The sequence below is a fragment of the Varanus komodoensis genome, unplaced genomic scaffold, assembly GCF_004798865.1.
Source record: "Varanus komodoensis strain SLA01 unplaced genomic scaffold, ASM479886v1 scaffold33, whole genome shotgun sequence".
In the NCBI taxonomy this organism is placed as follows: Eukaryota; Metazoa; Chordata; class Lepidosauria; order Squamata; family Varanidae; genus Varanus; species Varanus komodoensis.
The window spans coordinates 3,207,193-3,213,200 of record NW_025335817.1 but is presented as its reverse complement, the minus strand read 5'-3'; positions in this window follow the sequence as shown (position 1 = coordinate 3,213,200).

The following is a 6,008-nucleotide window of genomic DNA, read 5'->3' as shown; positions in this document are numbered from 1 at the left end:
AGATTCTGCATGTGGGGCTGAATGGACAGATGACTCTGGCTCGAAAAGGCAGCTTCACGTCTCTGCCACCACAGGCTGAGCCGAGGGTTTTCCAAGCCGGAGGGAACGCCACACTGGCCCCAAAGCCCCGGTCTCAGGGACTAGGAGCTCCCAGTGCTACACTGGGGCAATACCCTCAAAGACCCTGCCCGCCTTAAAATGCATTTTGGCCATGGGCCTCAGCTGCTGAAGAAGCAGCCAGTGGAGCTCAGCTGTCATAAAACCACAGTCACATGCTGGTCCAAATTCCTTTTTTTTCCTCAGTGGGGAAATTAAATGCATCTGGAACCCTTCCCCACTGGAATCAGTTGGGCTGGAGCTTTCTCTGCTTTAACTCCTGTAAGAGTCTTTCTGCGGGGAACTCCTTATGCAACTTCGGTCTCCAAAAGAAACTGCCCCCGGGCTCTCTCTTCCTCACTCTCTGCCCCTCTGCTTGATCAAGAGCAGGTTCCCTTCTGGGAATGTCCATGGTGTTTCGGGGGATTTTACAGCCATTCCTTCTAATTCCCAACCTGCTAACACAGAGCCATGCTGAACAAATAGATTGTACATCAGGGCGGTGCGTGTTGGTAGGTTGCTGTCCCACGCCGGGAAATTTCAACCACCTTCCTCTGCTTTTATCAGTGTGATGGCTGCTTTGAAAGTAAATGTTTGCCCTTTCAGATGAAGGGCGTTCTGCCCAACTGCTGGGGTGAAGTGCAGGTCCACGCAGTACAAAGGTGTCAGAATGATCCACACGCTTCAGGACCCTTGATGCGGATTTCACACTTCGTATAAAATGCATTTCTACTTTGATTAAAATGGCACCTTACCAAAATTGTTCATTCAAGAACTTCAGGACTATTAGGCCCGCCTTCCCGAGCTGGCATGTTCCAGATGTGTCTGTTCCGCACATCTGGAGGTGCCAGGTTGCGGAAGGCTGTTGGAGGCATCTTGGAAACTCAGGGTTCGGCTCTTTCGAGCAGCCTTGCCACACACGCCCTGCACCCCCGAATTCCGGCCATGGGCCAGGTGGTGCAGCTCTCTCCACCTGCGCATTCCCTGCTGCCACATCCTAAGGCCCCCACAGTGCGAGGGGGCGCAGAGTGGCAGAGTGGGTCGGACTGAGGTCCGGCTGGTATCTGGGAGCGCAGCATCTCATCCAGATTCATTCGTTTTCCACAGGTCATGGAAAGTCAGCTGGCTAAGCAATTCATGCTTAAAACCTGTTTTCCAGACCATTTTTCTATGAATCAGGCCTTTAAAAGTAAAAGGCTTCCTTGCGCTCCCTGGAACCAGCAGCATGGCCTGGGAACGCCACCTTGCTCCATTTTGCCCTTGTGGGGGCTGGAGGGGATGTCCAGCTTAGGAAAACACGGCCAGGGATTGTCTTCTGGAATAGTGGTGGGTTGGGCTCCTCCGGAGAATCTCGGTTCTGCTTAAGGAAAGGAGGCCAGCTGCTGTGGCATATCCCCCGAGAAAGAGGCACTGCGGAGCGTTCCCTCTGCTTGCCCTCCCGTTTACAGCTCTTGGACACATGCTGGAAGGCGCAAGCTCCTTTACCTGCACAGTCGGATCTTAAGCCGGTTTGCCTGCCATTTGGAAAAGCAAGTGCCATGCATCAGCGTCTTCCCCGGCCTGGTGCTTCCCGGGCTGGTGCTTCCCGGGCCCACGACTGGCTGGGGTCGTGGAGGTGGGACTCCCCATGTGGCTGGAGACCCAGGCTGGGGAAGGCTGCTCTTGGGGCTCCTGTGGAAGCCTAGAAGACGCACACAGGCAGCTGACTCACGGCTCAGTTCTTCGAAACGTGTGCCACATGCACCAGCCGTTCCAGGGAAGGAACCCTCCGTGTGCAGAACCTCGTAAGGGAGGAAGCGACTGGCACTCCCCTCTGGAGGCCTCGGTGCTCTTCTTGCAAGCCCCCGAGCGACCAAAAATTGCCCCCGTGGACCCTCGGGAGGCATGGCGCATGGGGGAAGAAGCCCTCCTGAACAGGCCTGGCCGCATGGGCCTGAGCCAGGCCCTGGCCAAGGGCGCCCCTCTTGGAGACCGTGTTTATTTGGCCAGCAAAGGCGTGTGTGGGGAGACATTCTGTGCTTGGATGGCAACTCTCTGGATTCTAACACTGTCCAGTCTGCGGCTGGGCACATGTTTGCATCCTTTGCTTTTTCAGCACTGCAGTTTTGTTCCTGCAGCAAAATACAGGAAAAAGAGTACCAGGTGTGTACGCTGGGGGGCGGGGGGTGGATTGTGTGCAAGGTAAGAACTGAGCACTTTCTCTTCCAAGTTGCCAAGCAGCAGTGTCTACCCAGCCCCTGTGAAATGTTGATTTACAGCATTTTGTAAGACTGTAGGGGGACCTTTCAGTCCTGCTTTGCCAATTAAATGCGTCTGCTGTAAAATAGATTGTTAAAATGGCAGCTAAACTGGTCCTGTTTACACAGAGATGATGAAGAAGAAGAAGCATTTCCAAGTATTTCTTAAATGTGATTTTGAGGGAGAAAAGTATTTAAGTATTTCGATTTATCTAGCAAATATGCAGCCATACATTAGGAAGAAGTCCATCAGTATTTTATAAATAATAAAATACCATTTCTTGGTATTACAAACTATTTAACAACAAGGGAACAAATAGAAAAATTCTGTTACAAATATTTATAAATTTTGAAAAATAATGTTTTCTTGTAAAACTTTGTGTAGTCCACTATGTACAGCATAAGAAATGTTAGTTGATTGCTTGGCTTTCGCTTTTTTGAATGAACTATTGAAAAAATTAAATCTGAATAAAATTGACCTTTTCATGATAAATGTCACACTCTGTGCTTTCCCCTGAATAAATGATTAATACTGTATTTCCCCGAAAATAAGACCCAACTGGAAAATAAGCCCTAGCATGATTTTTTGGGATGCTTGTAATATAAGCCCTACCCCAAAAATAAGCCCCAGTTAAGATCGTCAGCCAGACGGATGCATTTAGTATGTCCGTTGCAACACACAACAGATGTATTGAATTATAAAATAATAATATATATATAAACACTAATATTGACATTAATACTTAAATGATAATATAAATTATAATTATTTGTAAACACCTAAGTGGGCTCCTTGGATGAGAGGTAAATGCCTATGTAAACAGATGAACTTGAGACTTATTGCCCAATGACCAACTGGAGTACAGACTCAACGCAAGAACAACATGCGCACTTGATAACGAATGGACGTGTTCAATAATTCGATACGTCGTGTGTTGTAACGGAGATACTTAATGCACTCTTGTGTTGCCACTCCTGTCTCCTAAGTCTTCAGTTAACACTTGATTTAAGGGTAGATTTAAAGGGAATAATATTTGGACCCCCACTCAGGATGCGTGCAAAAAGGAAGAAATGTTCCATCAAGTACAAGAGAGGAGTCGTGCAGTCTCTCGGGACAAGAATCTTCCAGCTTTCCTAAGAAAAAAAAAATAAGACATCACCTGAAAATAAGTCCTACTGTGTCTTTTGGAGCAAAAACTAATATAAGACCCAGTCTTATTTTCGGGGAAACACCGTAATTTGAATCAAATTACCAGTCACAAGTTCTGGATGGGAAGGATGAAGGAAAACTCCAGTGGAGAAGCTCAAGCAGCGGACATAAATCTTCTTTTCTGCACACATGGAATCATGGGATCATCTCAGGTGTGCTTTCAAGCACACATTGACCAGCTAATCCTCGAGTGAAGCTGCCGGAGACCAGGCAGGGGACCCTTTCTCCCCAGCAGCGCCCCTTCCGCAGCCCCACAGACGCTTTGCAGGCCAGATGGCATTGGTGAGTTACAACTTTACCTGACAAATGTTTTTTTTACAAAAGCCTAGTCCACTCCAAAAAGCAATCTGGCTTGCAATGAGGTGAGCGCAAGCAAGTGAGAAAGCCGGCCTGCTCCTGGTGCTTTCCCAGTGAGTTCTCGGGCCCCTCCGCTGCAAGCAGGGTCTGGAAGCGGCCAGGAACATTTACCTAAGTATCAGCTCTCCGAGCACGGAGTTCACAGAATACACTTTATTTAAGATTTTAATATTTATTTATTTTTCGATTTATATCCTGCCTTTTTCCTACAAAGGGCTCAAGGCAGCTTACGTCATTCTCCTCCTCCATCTTATCCCCACAACAACAACCCTGGGAGGTAGGTTGGGCTGAGAGCCTGTGACTGGCCCAAAGTCACCCAGTTGGCTCCATGGCTGAGCGGGGACTCGAACCCGGATCCTCTGAGTCCCAGTCCCATGCTCTTCACCACTGCACCACACTGGCTCTCCCAGTATAACCTCCCAGTGCACTGCACTAGTGTGTGTTTTTCTTCACAGTTGTGTGCTTCCAGCCTTTACCATCGCCTTTAGGTGACACGCGCCAAGCCCAGATTGTAGTTGTTAAGATAAAACCGAGGGAAGCAAGTTCCTTCAATGTCTTGGGGGTAAACTCAAGTGAAAGTCTGGAGTGGTTCATGGACCACGTAGAAGGAACCACAAACCAGAGACAAACACCACTTCCTTTGGCCCTTTTGTATCCAAGAGGCAAACAATTAACACAGTCTTTCTTCAGCACGGGGCAACCCCATAGCCCCAGCTGGGAATAGGAAGATGGGTAAAAGTCTGTAAAATAATAAAGATAAGCCTGGGTGGCAGCAGGTGCTGAGAAACAAGGAATCCTGCAATGGGACTCAGCAGCCCCGCTGTCCTTGCCCTTTAGGCAAAGCCGTGAGCCAAACTGAGGAAGACTTTCCTGCTTCCCTGGCCTATTTTAATTGCTCAACCCCAGGAAAGTGCCTCCGCTCATCACATGGCAGTGTTCAAGGGGAGCAATCCTACCCAGGCCTGAACAGAAGGTCCTGAATGTGCGTAAGAGGATAGGAAAAGCCATGCTGGACTGGAGCAAGGGTCCATCTTATCATCCCCTCGGTTCCCACAGCGGCAAACGAGCTGCGGACAGGATCCTTCCAGCAGGGCAGGTACAACAGCTCCCCATCACCCAAGCTCCCCAGCAATTTGCCTCTTCCACTGGAGGTGGCACGGGGTATCGATGGATGGCTTTCTCTTCCATGCAGTGGACTGTGCCCTCAGTTTGCACCAAGAGGGTAAATCCACAGGCTTACGGAGCTGGGAGGCACTTCAGAAGGGAACACCGGCTGCCATTTCTTCTTCTGGGCCCCCTAAATCCATACAGCAGATTCTCTGTGTGGTCACAGCCTTTAAATTTGGACAACCTGGGCAGGGAACTCCGATTCTGTGAAGTTTGGTGTCAGAAACTGAACTTTCCCAGCATCCATGGGCCTCTCAGGGAGGCATGCCATGCATTTCCGGAGCACAGCCAATGAAGGGAAAGTGCAAGGCCGAGTCGTCCAAGCAGATGCGCAGGGGTTCCAGCAAGGCGAGGCCTGGCAGGCCAGAGGCAAGCAGCCTGGGGTGACACGTGCCCTGCTCAGCTTGTGCATTGTCCTGGGGCCGCATCTGGGGAAGGGGGCTCTACCCCAACACCCCTGCTGCTGCACAGAGCTGGTCTGCCTGGCAGCTGGCACGTGGGAAGCCCGCCCCCAGACGGCAAAGGGGGCCCTTTCCCAGTTCTGCCCGCGCTGGGAGGCTTGCACGGAGCCCTCCTGCGCGCGAAGCAGCGGCCCAGCCCGGCCCGGCCCGGCCCCGCATTCATCCGCAGCAGGACAGCGCGGCGGCCCCGCGGGAGCGCGCCACGAGCCCATCCGCGCCGACCCCGGGCCGCGCTACCTCGCAGGGCTGTCGCGAGCCTCGGAGGGGGCGGGGCGGGCGCCACGCACGTGCCGGCGGCCTAGCAGGCCGGCGCCCCGCTCGCGAAGGCGGGGCTTCTCGAGGAGAGGGCGGTGCTCCCCGCCGAGGGGGCGGGGCGGGCGCGCGGCCTGCGCGCGGGGCGGGGCGGGGGCAGGCGGCCTCGAGAAGCCCCGCCTTCGCCAGCGGGGCGCCGGCCTGCTAGGCCGCCGGCACGTGCGTGGC